Here is a 20,329-nt window from a genome sequence, read left to right on the forward strand (position 1 = left end):
GGAGGAAAGAATTTAAATTATGTGTGAAAATGGAAACAGGTAAATATTTGTGGGAAAATAATATCCCATCTTCCTGAAACCACTGTATATACTGAGTAATAAAAAGGGAGACAAAATAGATATTTATACAAATAAAGGGAAAATAAAATTATGTACTATAAATTTCTTCAAGTAGGCTTTGTTTTTAAAATCCCCTGGACGTGCCCAAGAATTCAAAGGAAGCTACTCTGGATACAAAGAGGTGTCCTTTCTGTTTTACACTTACTAAAGTATCCTTACATACATTTATTTTTATTCTATTTTTTTCTTTTTCCCAGCACTCTAAAATAAAGTGACCCAGTGTCCCAGCTTGGAATTCTTTGGTCATTTCTCTGGAAGTCTCTCTCTTAATAATCAGTTACTCTGCCCTTGTCAAGCTATTGATGGAATAACTAGCCCTCTTCTGAAAACAGGTATTTCCTAGAATTTCTGTATCTACTGGGACAGCCATAACTGGGTATTTCAGTCAGACAGGAAACATATCAGGTAATAGTAATAGCTATCCTGCCTCTCCTGGGAAAGTAGCCCATTGTAGATACAAATGCCTAGATTTGCACATTTTGCACCAAGGTGGCACAAGGTGCAGAGACCATCAGTAAGAGGAGTTTCACAAGCTTTGATATGTATTACCAGTGACTGTAGACCCATGCTTCAGCCAGTTACCAATTAATAATAATTAACGTCAACTGGGAATGTATTTCCTGACCTTCTGAATACAGCAACCTAAAACTTTAATGATATTTTAGAACATAAAATGGATATTTGTATGGGAAAAAAATGCTTTTCTACTCCCCAAATGATTTTGATTCTTTACAGGGTTAGCTGTTTGTTGCTTGTGCTCTGGTCCCAGGGCAGAGTGTTGGCTGCTATGGTGAATAAAAAGGACAGTGTAGAAGCAGTTTCTATCACTGGCTATAGTCCATATGACAGATTTTGCCATTTAAAAAAAAATAAGGTTAATTCCTTTCTTTTGATACTGATTTCAGTGCATTCTCACCTGCAAAGCCAAAATGCTGATGTAGCCACGGGGAGACAGGTGTTGCCATTTTTTTAGGAGGAGGAGATTAGGAAAGAGAATTCAAGGTGAGTGACAATGCCCCGTGCTTGAAAGCTGGCAAACAAAAAGGTCTAGAATTATGCACTCTTACACACACAAAAGGGAAAATGACATGATGTAATCCACAGTGTCAATCACTTTAACAACGTACAAAGCAAATTACACGATGCATGCACTGCTTTCCACCTAAGTTAAGGAATCATGGCAATCTGTTCCCACCTCCACAGAGCAATTCCTGCAGTTATTGATTGTGTCTGCCGAATGGTGACAAGGGAAGGGCACCATGTTCCCCACTCTCTTTTGAATAATGAAAACAAGTAGAGAGACGGCACTCTTCGGCAGTCAATTTCCTTTGGGTGAGGGAATGTAAGGTAGGAAAAGTGACCTGTCTCTTCTCCTTCCAGGCACATTTGTGTGTTTTATCTTCAAAGATGGCTTAGAGTCAATTCTGCTAAATTTACTCCGATATGCTTGGCAAATGGACGTTGGCCACATGCTAATAAACACACATAGACTAAATAAGGACACCAACCACCAGCAAGATCCTTTGACTATTAAAATAGCTTAATAAATCAGATGGGTGCACATATGTTGAATATTTTCTTTTCTACCTAGTGCTTGATTCATTTCTTTGCTCATCCATTTAGTCACTTGTCACCATCAATTTATATATCTTCATAAGGGCTAAGTATGAAATGTGGCACAATGATACATTTTCTCCACTTTCCATCTTTTACTGTTACTATACTGCTATGTATTCCTCTCCCCTTGGTTATCCTCTGGATAAGCAGGACTAGCCAACACATCCTTTATGTGTTTTTTATACATTAATTTATTCAACAAATATTAACTGATCACCTTATATTCACTATGCTCTGAGCTGAGAACTGCCAGAAATGCAATAATAAATAAAACTTGGTTCTTGTCCTTGAGGAGTTTCAGGCTACTGAGTTGTAGCAAACTGACTGCTTATCTTTTATGTCCTTTTGGGGTAGGAGAAATATGGAGAACCTTTCCTCATTGCAAAATCATGGGACATTCCAATTTTAATTTTCGAGTAAGTGCCATCAGGAAAATCAATTATATCTCTTAAAAACATGATCCTTCCACAATAGTATAAGTTGTCTTTGTTCATTTGCTTTACTTCCTCACCTCCCATTTAGTCCTCAGTTCCTGGTATTGGACTTCTGCCTCTGTTACTACAGAGAGCTTTTCTTATCTGGGCGAACAATGACCTTCTAGCTGTCAAACCCAAGTCAAAGAAACAGAAGTGAGAGAATGCATGGCACGTGCATTTACATTTATTTATTTTACATTTACGTTTATTTATTTTATACTGGGTACCCACCATGCACCAAGAGCTAGGCGTGTCGGGGGAATTCTAAGTATGTCTCTGTTGAGAGTGGTGTTCTTTACCAGGCTGCGAGTCTCTTGAGGGTGAGAACTTTGTTTTATCCTAGAATTTTACAATACTTTTTGGCTCTTCTCTAAACTACTATGCTGCATTTGATGGAAGAATCTTCTCCCTCCTTGAAGCTTCACACCTCCCTAAAGCTTTGGTGATAATGTTCTCATGTGGTTTACTTGTTGCTTTTCCTTTCTTTTTCTTTTTTTTGATGTGGACCATTTTTAAAGTCTTTGTTGAATTTGTTTCAATATTGCTTCTGTTTTATCTTTGGGTTTTTTGGCTGCGAGGCATATGGGATCTTAGCTCGGCAACCAGGGATCTAACCCTCACCCCGTGCATTGGAAGGCGAAGTCTTAACCACTGGACCACCAGGGGAAGTCCCTACCCTCTAATCTTCTATATATATATCTCCAGTGAATTTTGTCCATATTCCCAGCTTTAATTAACATAATATATTAATAATTCTCAAAACATCTCTCTCATGAACTTCTTTATCATCTTGTAGTTATCGTCTTTTCTGTGGATATCCATTACCATGCTTCCACATATATTTATTTAACAAATATTAAGTATTTGATACAACAATGAATAAGACAGACATAATTCTTGCTCTCATGAAGCTAAGTCTGAAGGGACACCATGCTCTGTATTGAAAGGTCAGTAGTTCCCCCAACATGGCTAGTACTGTGGCTACTACATGGTCAGTACTCAATAAAAAACTGCAGTACAAGTGAATACATGAATACATATGCCACGTTCTTCTCATCTCTGTGCCTTTGATTGTATACCTTCTTTGTCTGGAATGCTCTGCCTATACCTCTGGTAACTGCTATAGCTCATTTGATTCCTTCTTGGTGCCATCGTCTCTTTTTGGCCTTTCCTGAACATCCCAGGCAATCTGGATACTCCTTTCTCTGTGATCCTAACACATCTCATTCATACTTCATTTGCAGAACTTAGGTACAAACACAAGGACAACACAAGGTACCGTCACATGTGGTAGTTAACTGCTTGAGAGCAGGAACCATGTCTCTTCCAGGTCTCTCTCTAGCACCCAGCACAAGGGCTGGTTCACAGTAGTGAGTTTGTGAATATGAATTAGTAAACGGGAAGAAATGAATGAAGTAAATTACCCCCCTACCAAATGATTTTGCATCCAAGGCTTGACATGCTTTGATCCCAAATTTCCACTTATGTATCTCCCATTTCTCCGTGTGTCAACCAGGATCCAGCCAACTTGTTATTCTTGGATGTGCATTTTCCCATCTTTATGCCTTTTACATATTGTTGCCTATAAGTAAATGCATCTTATACCTCTTCTATTCCTACTAACCACTCAGACTTCAAAGCCCCTCAAATGCTAACCTCCTTCCCTACTTTTACCACACTCCTCACATCCCTGACTCACCAAACACTCCCTCATTCTTAGCATATTTCCCATCTCCCCATCTGAAATTACCTCATCTTCCCTTGAAGTCCTGTCACACTTTTCCTATAATGTCATTATGAATTCTCTCTTAGAGTTTAGGTTTTTATCACATGTGCCATGGTAAATTACAAGCATCCTGAAAGGAGGAATCGTGCCTTGCAAACAGGAAGCACACCATATTTTTTCAAGTTGCCTTTGTGCACTAGCTTCTTATTAAATTCAGGTAGCCCATTTGGACAGGTAGCATCCCTCTCTCTCTCCCTCCTCCTCTCATGGGTGTGTGCATTGTAGGAATGCAGGTCAAAAAAGGGAGAAAGGATTTCTTTTGATAAATTCTGGAGAACACAATCTTTATTCCTTTCTCTGACAAAATCATCAGGTTCATAAAGAGCTGACCTGGCAGCAGCCACAAAGCATGTCATCATGGCATTTCAAATACCAAGAATAAAGAGAAGATTCTGAAAAACAAGGTCACACACAGAGGACATGGGACGAAAATGGCACTGGTCTACTCAATAGCAACATAATAAGCTAGAAGACCGTGGAGGAATAAAATTCTTAGGGAAAAAGAGTTCTCCCTAGAGTTCTGTATTGAAACAAACTATCAATAATTTGAATAAAGAAATGTCCAAGTATGCAAAACCTCAAAACTTATATACCATGCATCTTTTTGCAGGAAGTTCCTAGAAGATGTGCTTTATTTAATAAGGGAATACAGTAAGTAGGAGAAAGATATGGAACCCAGGAAACAGGAAATCCACCACAGGAGAGAGTGAGAAAATAGCAAGTTGATGACAAAGGATGATAACTGTGAAGGTGACTGAAAAAACAACCAGTTCAGGTTGGAATAAGTAAATAGAGAACTCTAGGAGGGATATCTCCAAGAGTTACAAAAGGAAGCTACTAGATGATTGAACAGATTTGGTGATGTAAAATCTTATCTTGGTAATCATTTTTCAAAGCCACTAATGGAACTAAGATTTAGCTGTAGGTCTCAGTGGATCCAATTAAATGGAATAAAATAAAGGTTATCAATTCTAGAAAAAGCCAAGCTTGCCCAAAAAGTTTATATAGGAAAATTGAAGTAATCATAACATATTACTCAGCAGAGAATAGTATTTATGTAGTCATACTCAAGAAAGCACCAAATAATAATCAAAACGTATAATATAACTACATTGGAAGAACGAAGTAGAGTAAGGGGGTCATATGAGAGAGAAACATCCTAATGCTCCACATTAGGAACACAGTGAATGATGTTTTAAATTAGTGAATCAAAAGATAGCTGCGTGCTGTATTTAGAAACGTGGAGGTGAAAACCAGAGGAGCTAGCAAAGAGAAGAAGAGGCTGCCTTTGGCAAGCAGGATGAGGGGGGAGGGGAGGAAAATGGGAGCAGGGGGTGTTATTATTTATTATAAAACTATTATCTGTCCTATTAGGCTACATGCAAATAAAAACCAATTATAAAAATAAATATACCCTTGGACCCAAAACACTTTTGGACATGGACATAAAATTTGATGATATGTATAAGGTGGTTCATCACAGCATTCTTCTGCTGTCAATGGGGAATCAGTGAATTTTTATTTTGTGGAACCTTCTAGTTACATTAATGTAATAGTTTGTATTTCATATGTGGATTGCCATTAAAGGGTCGAGGAAGGGTACTGCTTGATATTAGGGTTTGGTGGTGGTGTATAAACAACGTGAGCTTTAGAATCCTTAGTCTTTAGTTCATATCTTGCCAAGCTATGTAACCTCAGGAAGATTGCTTAACTTTTCCAAGTTTTCTCAAACATAAAATGAGGATAGTAATACCTATATGGTAGTGCTCTTTAGTACTAATACTCTAATTGCTATCATTATAGTTGGCACTGTTAATATTGCTGTTAGTACTGGTTCTTCTACCATGTCCTATTTGGAACTTCACTTACATATTTTAAATTCTTGTGTATTGGGAAAGGATCAAGTTTTGATTCCACAACCTACTGGAAGTGTGACCTTGGACAAGTCACTTAAACTCTCTTCGCCTGATTTTTCTCAGCTGTGACACAGGGAGAGAAACGGTGCTGATCTCAAAGGATTGTTATTAGGAATAAATGAGATAATACCTACAAAGTTTAGCAGAGAGCCTAACAAAGCCTCAATTTGCAGTAGTCATTTTATTTTTTATGTTATCTTTTGCCTATAATAAATCAGCTTCCTTATCTGCCATATCAATAGGGATTCAAATAATTGACCAGAGACTCAAAGAATTTTCAAGTTGAAAGGTCCCTGAGCTATCAGGCAACTAAAGACTTCAAGTAATGCTTTTTATTTTTGGCTTTTAATTTAATTCGTTTTAAACTTTAAGCTTGAAAAAGTAGACTCAAACAGAAGGTGAGGGTGTAGAGAAACAATTTGCCAATTCTTCTCACATAAAGTCAAATTTTAGATTCTTCTTTGGAGTAAAACAGGTCTTCACTGTTTACAAGGTCATTTCTGAGTTGCAAAAGTTCTCTTCATTTTTTTTACTGTTATACCATGTTTTTCTCCTATGTTCCCCTATTCAATCTTGGCTGCCTCAATCAGACAGACAGAAAGCAAGAGTGAGAAACTTTTCTCCTTGCATCTGTAATGGAAACCTTAGCAGCAAACAGTAACTGCTCCAAGTCTGGCCAATAGCTACAAATCATGCTTTTTGAAATTAGCAGAGTTGAGCACTTCTTTGCCCTCAAGTGTATAATTGTCCTTTCATCACTTTATAGGCAACATGGTTCTCAAAATGCACCAGCAGCACAGCATCACCTTTGTATGTTAGAAATGCAACTTCTCAGACCTTACCCTACACCTCTTGAATCAGAAATTCTGATTCTGGTGGAGCCCAGCAACCTGTGTTGTAAAGAGCTCTCCAGGTGATTCTCATACATGCTGAATTTGACAACAGCTGGTCTAGATCTTTCTAAGCCTAATACCAGAAAAAAAAAAAAGGAAAATGATAGCAATGTATTTGCACACCCCATGAGTAGCAGGTTAGCAATATTCAATTGTTCCTTCCACAGATGCTCACTGGAGATCTCTTCCATGCCAGGCACTGTAATAGTCACTGAGCATTCGAGATGAATTTATCGGGGTATAGAAAACATTTGCCTCTGTATATCAAACACAGCCTAATGGACTCACGGATTGGCTTTCTTGTAATGTGGATGCATTATCAGGTCCTGTAGACTTATTTCCTGGGCTGTAGCTTTCTTAGTTAAGTCATCATGTTTTCTGATGTCTCATGTCTATTCTTGAGAGCTGACATATTATATATAAACTCATCTGTCTTGTTGAATGTTTTACATAGAATTTGGCTATAAAATAGGTAATCTTCCTCATTATCCAAGTAGAGTAAATACCTGACAGCAAATTATCTTTGCTCTTACATGTCTTGAAATTGTAGATAACTATAGCTAGGGTGTTTGTGATTCTTCACAACATATATTCCAAATGTACATCCTTCTCTCCAGTCATCAGATATGGTCCCTGAAAATACTTTTTTTTATTGCTCTGTGTTGCTAACCAGGGACTCAGAGTTCCCAAGACCTTAATGAGCTACATCACACGCCATTGCCACTCCCTGGACTCCATAAAGTCAGAGAGTTTGCAAGGACTCAATTTTGATAAAGGATAAAAATCCAAGTAGATTCATTTTAAAGCAGGAAAATAAAATAATAGAATGTGGGTTATGGAAGAGGGAAGACAGGAGGTGGAAGAGAGAGAGGCAAAGAAATAAGCATAATTGGCATTTTAATGGGAGTGAGTAAATAGTCTGCACTATAATAAATCTCCTAGACATTTGATCCCAATAAACCATCTTAATCCTTAGGGCTATTCTGGCAGCAAGAGATAACTGCTGTGAAACCAAAATGTATTTAGCATAAAACTCACATTTCGATGTTTACTGTGTATCTGCTTTTAGAAAATAAATTGAAAATCCAAACTTCTTTGAAGTGGTGTAAGGGGAAACAGCCTCTTAGGGCTCCTTCTGTGTGTCATCCAGCACCTGCCTGCCAAAGCCAATACTTGAATGCCCACTGGCTGGGGAACCGGAGACCACTCTTTCATCTGAGCATTGTTTGACTGGCTTGAGCTGTGGAAACTTTCCCTTGTGTGTGTACATGTAGAGGGCTTTTTGGTAAGGGTATGGCTTTCTGGAATCTCATTTTCAGAGATTAACAAAGTTGACTTCAATAGATCAGCAGTCTCATCTCAACAGATTTATGTGATGGAAATATCAAAGTCACATGTCAATGCTGACCTGTAAGATCCTTGAATTTTAAAATATAAGAATTTCTGTTTTCAGTGTTAACTATGATTAAGGAGTGGTCCAACTTCCTTTTATTTCCCCACAGCCCATTAACATATCTATATCCAGTGTTCTTAATAACACACACTTGGCAGCTATTGCAACATAACATCAAGCTGTCTAATTATAAAAATTACTGCAGGGACTTCCCTCGTGGCACAGTGGTTAAGAAGCCATCTGCCAGTTCAGGGGACACAGGTTCAATCCCTGGTCCAGGAAGATCCCACATGCCACAGAGCAACTAAGCCTGTACACCACAACTACTGAGCCTGTGCTCTAGAGCCCACGAGCCATAAATACTGAGCCTGCATGCCACAACTACTGAGCCCATGCGCCGCAACTACTGAAGCCTGTGTGCTCTAGGGCCTGTGTACTGCAACTACTGAGCCTGCATGCTGCAACTACTGAAGCCCGTGCGCCTAGAGCCCATGCTCTGCAACAATAGAAGCCACCACAAAGAGAAGCCCACGCACTACAACGAAGAGTAGACCCTGCTCGTCGCAACTAGAGAAAGCCTGCATGTAGCAACAAAGACCCAATGTAGCCAAAAATAAGTAAATAATTAATTAAAAAAAAAAACCAAAACACCTGTTGCCCAGAGTGATGTCAGTAAGAGACAAAGTAGGTGATTCTCAACTTCAGTCTCCCTCACAGAAAGAGCAACTAGGAACTATCCATAGACAACACACCTTTGTGAAGATCTCAAAACTCAGGGGTGAGATTAAAGCACCCCACTGGACCACAGAAAGAGAAATAAAACACATTAGAAGGGTAAAAGAAGTGTCTTCACTCTGACTGCAAGACCCTTCCCCCAAGCGGAGGCAGCACCACACTGAAGCGGTCTCTCTGGATGTATAATTTCTCCGCTGGGAAGAGGAGAACTCAAGATGGACATCAGTGTCTCCAGCATTCTGGGATGCTTTCAGGGAGGCACACTTAGGTACTGCCTTACATTTACCAGTGGGAAAAATCAGCTGGAGAAGAAATGGGGGGCGCCTCACAGCAATGTGCTTGTGGATCTTGGAAGATCATATTACTGCTGCTGGTAGTGCCCAAGTGCAGATCCCAACCCGTGGGTCTGCTCTTCTGCAGAGCTGAATTGGTGGCCCCATCTGTCCAGGGAGGTCAGTTGCCAGGTCTGCCTGGATTGGATCCACAGCTGGCAGTTTGTTTTATCCAGAAAGCATACTCTAGAGACCCACATGAACAGGGAAGCAAGACAGTGACCCAGGCCAACTACTAAGCATAGCTTTCAGCCCTGGCAAACCAGGAAATCTGGCTGGAGATGCCAGGCAACTTCACAGCATATCTACAGGCTGAGACTGGACAGGGGAGCAAGTCACTGGCCCTGCCCAACTGCCAAGAATATGCTCCAGCCCTACCTAACTAGGAAGGCTGGCCAGAGACATAAAGAAGCTCTGCAGCACATCCTATGTCCCACCAGGGTAGGGAAGGAAGTCAGCAACACCACCCATCTGCTGAGACAGGCTGGAAGAGGAAATTGCTTTTTTAAATATGCAGATAATAATGCAAGTAAGCATGATCAAGAAGGATCAGGTACACATGATGCCACCAAAGGAAACTAATAGGGTTCTAATAACTGACCCTAAAGTAATGGAGATCTATGAACTATCTGACAAATAATTCAGAATAATCCTTTTAAAGAAATTCAGTAAGCTACAAGAAAACACAGATGGGCAACTAGACAAAATTAGGAAAGCAATGCATGAGCCAAGTGAGAGTACAACAAAGAAACAGAAAGCATTAAAAAAAAAATTGAAATCCTAGACACAAAGACTGAAGAATTCAATAGAAAGTTTCAATATTAAACTTGGCCAAGCAGAAGAAAGAATGTGTGAACCTGAAGACAGAGCATGTGAAATTATCCAGTCAGAGTAGAAAAAGGAATGAAAGCCTATATGAATAATAAGAACCATTAAAAGAAAAATCTACACACTATTGGTGTCTCAGAAGGAGAACAGAGAGAGAAAGGAGGAGAAAGCTTATTTAAAGAAATAATGGTTAAGAACTTCCCAAATCTGATGAGAGATTTGGGCATCTAGGTAGGTTCATGAAACGCATAGGTCCCCCCAACAAATTTCAACTCAAAAATATTTTCTCCAAGACACATTATAAAAGAACTATCTAAAAGCAAAACCAGAGAGAATTTTAAAAGCACCAAGAGAAAAAAAAATCCTCACATACAAGAGAACAATCATAAGTCCATCAATGGCTTTCTCAGCAGAAACTTTGCAGGTCAGGAGAAAGTAGGGTGGTATGTTCAAAATTCTGAAAGAAAAAAGTGCCAAACAAGAATACTTTACCTGGCAAAGTTGTCCTTCAGAAATGAATGGAGGAAAAGACTTTCCCAGATAAACAAAAGCTAAAGGAGTTCATCACCAAGAGACCTGCCTTACAAGAAATGCTGAAAGGAGTTCTTCAAGCTGAAATATAGGGACACTAACATGAAACCATATGAAAATATAAAACACATTGGTAAGACAAATATATAGTAAAATTTGAATGCTTCAATACTGTAATATGGTGGTGTGGTAATCACTTAACTCTGGTGTAAAGGTTAAAGGACAAAAGTATTAAGTATAGCTTAAATAATTTATTAATAGATGCACAATGTAAAAAGGTGTAAATCATGAGAACAAAAACATGAAATGGAGGGTATTAAAAAGGTAGAGTTTTTGTATGGGATTAAAGTTAAGTTGTTATCAGCTTAAAATAGACTTTTATATTCATAAGATGTTTTATGTAACCTTAATAGTAACCACAATGTAAAAAAACTACAGTATATATACAAAAAATAAACAGAAGTGAATCAAAGCATGCCATTATGGAAAATTATCAACTTACAAAAGAAGACAGCAAGAGAGGAAGAAAAGAACTAAAGGAACTCCAAATAGCAAGAAAACACTAAGATGGCAATAGTAAGTCCTTACCTATTAATGATTGCTTTAAGTGTAAATGGATTAAAATCTCCAATCAAAAGGTCAAGAGTGGCTGAATGCATTAAAAAAAAAGAAAGGACCCAACTACATGCTGCCTACATGAAATTCACATCAGCTTTAAGGATACACATAGGCTCAAAGTGAAGGGATAGAAAAAGTTATTCCATGTAAATGGAAACCAAAAGAAAGAAGAGGTAGCGACTTATATCAGACAAAATAGACTTTTAGCCAAAAACTGTCACAGGAGATAAAGATGGTCATTATATAATGATAAAGGGGTCAATTCATCAAGAAGATGTAACAATTATAAACATTAACCCAACATTGGACCACCTAAATATACTGAACAAACACAAACAGATCTGAAGGGGAAAAGAGACAACAATACAATAGTAGTAGGGGACTTTAATAATGCACTTCAATAAATAAGTCATCCAGACAGAAAATCCATAAGGGAACATTGGACTTGAACTATCCTTTAGACCAAATGGACCTAACAGACCTATACAAAACATTACATCCAACAGCAGCAGAAAACCCATGCTTCTCATGCACATGCAGAACATTCTCCAGTGACAGATCTTACATTCACAAAACAAGTCTTTGCAAGTTTAAAAAGACTGAAATCATGTCAAATATCTTTTCCAACTACAATAATATGAAACTAGAAATTAATAAGTAGGAAAACTGGAAAAATTCACAAATATGTAGAAATTAAACATCACACTCCTGAACAACTAATGGATCAAAGAAAAAATTAAAACGGAAACACAAAAATATGTTGAAACAAACAAAAATGGAAATACAACACTTGAAAATGTATGGGCTGCAGCAAAGTGGTTCTAAGAAGAAAAATTATAGTGATAAATGCCTATTAAGAAAAAAGAAAGATCTCAAATAAGCAATCTAACTTTACACCTTAAGGAAGCAGAAAAACAAACTAAGCCCAAAGTTAAAAGAAGAAAGGAAGTAACAAAGATCAGAGCAGAAATAGAGAACAGGAGAACAATAGAAAAGATCAGCAAAACTAACAGTTGGTTTTTTGAAAAGATAAACAAAGTTGACAAATCTTTAGCTAGATTTACCATGAGAAAAGAGAGATGACTCAAAAATATTATAAAGAAGAGATGTTACAACTGATACCACAGAAATGCAAGGGATCATATGAGCCTACTATAAACGATTATATGCCAAAAAACTGGACAACCTAGAAGAAATGGATAAATTCCTAAAAACATACAACCTACCAGGACTGAATCAAGAAGAAATAGAAAATCTGAACAAACCAATAATGAGAAATGAGATTGAATTAGTAATCAAAAAACATTATACTGATACCAGAGCCAGCTGAGGACACTACAAGAAAAGAAAACTACAGCCTAATCCCTGATGAGCATAGATGCAAAAATCCTCAACAAAATACTAGCAAACCAAATTCAATAGCATATTGAATACACCATGATCAAGTCGGATTAATCCCTAGGATGCAGGGATAGTTCAGCATATGCAAATCAACAAATGTGATATATCACATTAATATAATGAGATATAATATTGTGATAATATATAATAATAATCATAATATAATAATGTGATAATATAATCACATTAATAGAATGAGAGATAAGAATACTATGATCATTTCAATAGATGCAGAAAAAGCGTTTGACAAAATTCTCCATCATTATGATAAAAGCTCTCAACAAAGTAGGTACAGAAGGGAGGTACCTCAGCATATATGACAAACTCAGTTAACTTCATGCTCAATAGTGAAAGTTTAAAAGCATTTCCTCTAAGATCAGGAACAAGACAAATGTGCCCACTCTCACCATTCCTATTCAATATAGTATTGGAAGTCTGAGACAGAACAAATAGGCAAGGAAAAGAAATAAAAAGAATCCAATCAGAAAGAAAGTAAAATTATCTCTGCTTGCAGATAATGTGGTCTTCTATATGGAAAACCCTAAAGACTCCGATGGAAAAATGTTAGAATGAACGAAGTCAGTAATGTTTCAGGAAACAAAATCAACATACAAAAGTCAGTTCTGTTTCTATACATTAACAATAAGCTATCTGTAAAAGAAAAATAGTCCCATTTATAATAGCATCAAAAAGAATAAAATACTGGACTTCCTTGGTGGTGCAGTGATTAAGAATCTGCATGCCAATGCAGGGGACACAGGTTTGAGCCCTGGTCCAGGAAGATCCCACATGCCCTGGAGCAACTAAGCCTGTGTGCCACAACTACTGAGCCTGTGCTCTAGAGCCCACGAGCCACAACTACTGAGCCCACATGCCACAACTACTGAAGCCCACGCGCCTAGAGTCCATGCTCTGCAACAAGAGAAGCCACTGCAATAAGAAGCCTGTGCACCTCAACAAAGAGTAGCCCTCACTCACGGCAACTAGAGAAAGCCCGCACACAGCAGTGAAGACCCAACGCAGCCAAAAAAAGAAAAAAAAAGATAAAGAATAAAATACTTAGAAATACATTTAACCAAGATAGTGAAAGACCCATACACTGAAAACCATAAGATACTGATGAAATAAATTGAAAAAGACACAGATAAAAGGAAAGTTATCCCATGTTCATGAATTGGAAGAGTTTAATATTGTTAAAATGTCTCTACAAAGCCATGTAGAGATTCAATGCAATCCCTATCAAAATTCCCATGTTATTTTTCACAGAAATAGAGAATATGATCCTAAAATTCATGTGGAACCACAAAGACCTTGAATAGCCAAGCAATCTTCAGAGAAAACAAAGCCGAAGGCATCATACTTCCTGATTTCAAACTATATTACATTGTAATATAAAGTTATTGAATATAAAATTATAATAATCAAAGCAGTAAGGTACTGGCATAAAAGTAGACACATATACCAATGGGACAGGATTGAGAGCCCAGAAATAAACCCACATGTATACATTCAACTAGTATTTGACAAGGGAGCTAAGAATACCCAATGGGGAAAGGATAGTCTCTTCAATAAATGGTTTTGGGAAAACTAGATATTCAAATGCAAAACAATGAATTTGGACCCCTGTTTTTATCACTAACAAAATTAACTTGAAATGGATTGCATACTTAAACATAAGACCTAAAAGTGTAGAACTCCTAGGAGAAAACAAAGAGAAAAAGCTCTTTGACATTGGTCTTGGAAATGTTTTTTGGCTGTAACACCAAAAGCATAAGCAACAAAAGCAAAAGTTAAGAAGAAGAACTACATCAAACAAAAATTTCTGCACCGCAAAAGAAAAATTCAACAAAATGAAAAGCCAGCCTACTGTATGGGAGAAAATATTTGCAAACTAGATCTCTTTTAAGGGGCTAATATCCAAAATATATAAGGAACTCTTACAAGTCAATAGCAAGAAAACAAATAATATGATTAAAAAATGGGCAAAGAACATGAATAGACATTTCTCCAAAGAAGACGTACAAATATAAGTACATGAAAAGGCACTCAATATTATTAATTATCAGGGAAATGCAAACCAAAAGCACCTCGAGCTACCACTTTACATCTGTTAAAATGGCAATTATCAAAAAGACAAGAGATAAGTGTCGGCGGGAATGTGAAACTAAGGGAACCCTTGTGTCGGTGGGAATGTAAATTGTTGCAGCCACTATGGAAAACAGTATGGGGTTCCTCCAAAGATTAAAAATAGAACTATAGTATGAACCAGCAATCCCACTTCTGGATACATACCCAAAGGAGATGAAATCACCATCCTAAATAGGCATCTGTACCTTCACGTTCATTACAGCATTACTCATAATAGCCAAGCCATGGAAACAATATAAATGTCCTTTGACAGATGAACAGATAAAGGAAATGTGATATATATATTATATATAATACATCTATAATATATAATATAGATACACAATGAAATATTATTCAGCCATAAAAAGAAGAAAATTCTGCTATTTGCAACACATGGATGAAACTTGAGGGCCTTTTGCTAAGTGAAATAAGTCAGACAGAGAAAGACAAATGTATGATCTCACTTACACGTATAATATGAAAAAGCAGAACTCAGAGAAGCAGAGAGCAGACTGGTAGTTGCCGGGGTGGAGTGGCAGCGGGAAAGGGGAGATGTTGGTAAAAAGGTACAAACTTCAAGTTCTAGGATGAATATGTTCTGGAGCTCTAACCAACAACATGGTGACTCTAGTTAACAATACTGTATTGTATTCTTGAAAGCTGTTAAGAATGTAAATCTTAAATGTCACACACAAAAAAAGTTATGTGAAGTGGTGAACATGTTAACTAAACTTGTGGTAATATACACACACATGTATACAATACACATACGATATATACATGTATCAAATCAGCACTTCACACACTTTAAACTTACACAATATTATATGCCAGCTATACCTAAATAAAGCTAGAAAAAATAAGGATTCATCAAACAAAAACAAAAACCAAAAAATCTACTGCCCCAGTGCATATATATCTTATCAAATTGCAGCTTGCACCTGCCAAGTGAGGAAGTCAAGAAAGGCCTGTCCAACTACACAGAGAAGTGACATGTCTTCATAATATATGTTAAGGAAATGATGTTTATAATATAACTGTTTAAGGAAGCTTTAAATTTAAAAGAGAAAAAGATACATAAAGACCATCACAAAAGACCAGCACAGTGGCTAAAGCATTTTGCAATTACCATAAAAGTACCTATTTTTTTCCTTTTTTTTTTTTTTTTTTTTTTTTTAGCGGTACGCGGGCCTCTCACTGCTGTGGCCTCTCCCGTTGCAGAGCACAGGCTCCAGACGCACAGGCTCAGCGGCCATGGTTCACGGGCCCAGCCGCTCCGCAGCATGTGGGATCCTCCCGGACCGGGGCATGAACCCGTGTCCCCCGCATCGGCAGGCAGACTCTCAACCACTGTGCCACCAGGGAAGCCCTATTTTTTTCCTTTTTTACGAAAGGGTGCAGGCTATGTGTGTGTGTGTAAACTCAGAGCTTATTCGTCAACATCTGACACTATTTCTGGAATGGAGAGGTTGGGTGGGAGAGGGGGAGAAGGAAAGAGGAGGGAGAGACTTAATTGTTTAGATGCTCTAATTCTGGACCAATCTTCTAAACAATTACAAACCACAGGAATTTAGGAGCAGCTCTTCTCCTCTTGCCCACATCTCCCTCCCTGTTTGGTTTATAAGGAACAGCTATCCTAGTTTTCCCACTTCAAATTGCACATCAAAACAGGTCTGGGCAGGGTGCTCAGCAGTCCTGCAGATCTGTCTCTTGCTTCAACAGCGTTTGGATGAAACAGACCCCGCGACGCCCCTTGCTCCATCCTCTGACCACCCTCCAACCTTTTTTCCTTAGGAATCTGCCACTCAGCTATCCTTGGTCACCCAGACTAGCCAACACCATTTTTTGAGCCTAGCTCCGTATTACCAATAAACCATGAGCTCCTAGATTCGTCGGAATTATTCCCCCAAGGTCAACATGCATCTGCGGGCCTCCTCCACCTACCTCTCTCTGGGCTTCTATTTCCACCGCGACGATGTGGCTTTGGAAGGCGTGGACCACGTTTTCTGTGAATTGGCCGAAGAGAAGCGTGAGGGTGCCTAGCGTCTCTTGAAAATGCAAAACCAGCGAGGCAGCCACGCCCTCTTCCAGGACGAGCAGAAGGCGCCCCAAGATGAGTGGGTAAAACCCAGGACACGAGGGAAGCCACCATTCTCATGGAGAAGAATCTGAATCAGGCCCTCGTGGACCGGCATGTCCTGGGTTCTGCGCAGGCAGACCCCACCTCTGTGACTTCCTGGAGAGCCGCTTCCTGGAGGAGCAGCTGAAACTCATCAAGAAGACGTTGACCACCTGGCTAACCTCCGCAGGCTGGCTGGTCTCCAGGCTGGGCTGGGCGAGTATCTCTTCCAAAGGCTCAACTTCAGGCATGACTAGGAGCCGAAGCCCAGCGGCCTTTGAGGAGCCCCGATGGTATCAGGGCATCTGCCTGAAGCCTCTCTCTGCGGCCACTAGGCAGCTTTGTAACCACCCTGGAGCCCTCTCCCAAGCCTTGGGCCAAATGGAAGCAGTAAAGCATTTTGCAAAAAAAAAAATCCCAAACAAACAAAAAAAACCCGGATCTGGTTATTCATGCCCATACGTGCACATAAGCACATTTTCCCGGGTGATGTATTAACATCGAAAACTACACCATAATACTAAAGAAATTTTAGTTTTTCAGTTTTAATGATACCCTTAATTTAAACTACCTTGCACTCCACTTCTCACCCTGCCTAATTGCCCTTCCTTGCAAACCTAGACAACCTTTATTGTTTGTTTGTTTTAAGAAGAATATTTATGTGTGGTCTGCTAGGTTCCCCCAGCTGCGGCAAAAAAAATTTTTTTTAATAAAATAAATAAATAAATAAATAAATGGGCAAATGGCTGAGCACAGAGTAGAAACAGGAAAGTGGTTTACTTGTTGAAACCTACTCTTCTACTCTTCATTCTTGGCTTCATTCTCCCCATGAAACCAAGAAGCAAGAGTTTGTGGTGGTTCTATCCATTTTTCCTAACACTTATTTTGACTTTTCGATGGAAAAGAAGACTATCAAATAATCTATAAATACCTTTCTCTCTCTCTCTCTCTCATAATACTTTTATGATGAAAATTCTAGGCCAAAACTTGCAGTGAGTGAGAGCAAAGAAGAGAAAATCATGATTTTCAACCGACAGTGGAGCAGTGATAACATTATAACTTGAGAATGTGCTTAATGCACTATCTCTTCTTTGTAGACTCAGGCAAATTCAGTGTAGTTACAGTTATTGCAAATACATGAATATAATCCTAGGGAAAAATGCTAGCAGGTTTGTGATCACATTTCTAGAGGTAAAACTGAGAATTTCTTCGCTTCCACAGGTGCAAATAATGAGTAGTCTCCCTTACCCGTTCCCTTGAAGGAGAACATGGATTCTAGTCCAAGATGTCACATTTTAAAAAAGATTAAGCAGCTGTATATAATCTATAGACTTCTCTATTCATTTCAAACAGTGATCGAACACAGTTGAATTGAAATACGTACAAGCTGAAAAATCCTTTCAGTTTTCAGGCAAATCTCATTAAATGGTGAAGAGTCTACTTAGCAGTTAATCTCGTCTTTCATGTCGTCATTGAATAAAGAACTGGAGTCATGCCATTGATTGCCCATTGGAAAGAGTGTTAGGTTTAGTTACTCTGAAACACATTGAACAAGAATAAGACTCAGGTCAAGAGATCCAACAAAAACTACTCTTTTAATGCTTCTTTTGTGTTTCTTAACATTGTGTGGTATTAAATGACATTCTTTCATGGAGAGGTGGGCATAGATAAAACAAGAATAGCAAAATACTAATAATTCTTGAAATTAGATAATGAATAAATGGGGGTTTTGTTATACCAGTCTCTTTACTTTTGAAAATATTTGACAATGTTCACAGTAAAAAGCCAAATTAAAAACAAACCCAAAATACAGAGAGATCCCTGGCGTGGAAGAAGGGACCGTGGTCCTTTCTGCTTTGGAGATGAAGGTCTGTGTGACTAGGTTATCATTTTGCTGATGGACCAGGTGCAGTTAATTACAACGTTTATCAGTGTTCATTGACCCATTAGAATACGATTAATAAATTGTTCTACTGGATTAAAGTGAGGGGAAAAGTTCAAATTTATTTAGAAAAATTTTAGTTTTTCTTGAATTTGTGATCTTATGCTTTATGTGCATATATAGAAAGATTCAAATTCAGTTCAAGGTGATTAACTGAACAAATTTAGAGTTTAAGAAAGATCATGAACTTTTAAGTGTACAACACAGTATTGTTGACTGTAGGTTCAATGTTGTACAGCATATCTCTAGAACTTATTCTTAAATGAAATTTTATACTCGTCGATTAGAGGGTAAATCTCACGTTAAGCGTCACGATAAAATAAAATATTAAAAAAAAATAATGCGTATCACTAAAGGGGCGAAAAGTTCTCTGAAGACCTCTTGGCTTCCTGGTGTTTAATTGACCAACTGTCACAGGAAATCCAAGGACTAGAAACCCAGGCGAGGAGTGAAAATCTCAGGATGTGAGCCTTCCCTGGGCATAATCCGAGCTGGACCCTGGACGCAGAGAACTTTAGTGGTAGCAAAGGGGAAACTTTGCCAACGAGCAAGCAACTGCACTTTATATTTTCTCGGCAAAGGGAAGAAGTAGGAGAATAGAGTGATTACCTAACCCATATATTTATGCAGTTTCCGGTGCTGGCTAGCCATGCAAGTAGCAGCTAACTTTGATCCTGCCTGAGTCAGATAACGAGGCCAAATTGTAACAATGATCAACTTCTATTAAGGTTTATTATGTGCCAGGTATAGGCTAAGCATTTTCCCGTGCATTATTTTATTTAACCTTTCCTGACAAACCTACACAATAGGTAATATTATCATTTCCTTTTATAGGAATGAAACCTGAGCCTTATGTAGGCTAAGTAATTTATCCAAAGTTACAGCACCAGAATACATGCCATCGCATTCTGACTCCAGAACCCATGTACCTAAACATAGTCTCTTGAAGCTCACACTATTCATTATATATTTCCAAATTTGCCTCTGGCTTCCCTTTAGCTGTTCCTGTCTTCCAGGGCCTCTCATACAACCCTAACACTGCTTTCAAATCCTGGTCCCTATTCCTACGATCCTATTCTGCTCTGTTTAGTCTCTCTTGGATTTATTTGCTCTTCTACCTAGGACATGTACTCACATCAACAAGGCTAGAGTTTCTTCTGGATTCCTTGACTCCTTTGAGCCTTGAAAATTTTCACCTTACCAATTCCCAACACCAGGTACATCTATGGTGGACTGAACTGTGTCTGCCACCCCCCAAATTAATATGCCGAAGTCCTAACCCCCCAGTGTGACTGTATTTGGAGATAGGATCTTTAGGAGGTAAAATTAAATGAGGTCCTAAGGGTGGGGACATGATCTGATAAGACTGTGGCCTTACACGAAGAGGAAGAGAGCCTTTCTTTCTTGCACATTCACAGAAGAAAGGTCATATGAGTACAGGGTGAGAAGGTGGTCATCTGTAAACCAGGAAGAAGGTCCTCACCAAAAAAGG

The 20,329-nt window shown here is 38.4% G+C and overlaps 1 pseudogene; it reads left to right on the forward strand.

Moving 5' to 3' along the window:
• Window positions 1–9,803: 9,803 nt before the first annotated feature.
• LOC136118341 (ferritin light chain pseudogene) lies at window positions 9,804–18,013 on the forward strand (annotated as a pseudogene).
• Window positions 18,014–20,329: the final 2,316 nt, after the last annotated feature.

The sequence above is a fragment of the Phocoena phocoena genome, chromosome 2, assembly GCF_963924675.1.
Source record: "Phocoena phocoena chromosome 2, mPhoPho1.1, whole genome shotgun sequence".
NCBI classification, from domain to species: domain Eukaryota; kingdom Metazoa; phylum Chordata; class Mammalia; order Artiodactyla; family Phocoenidae; genus Phocoena; species Phocoena phocoena.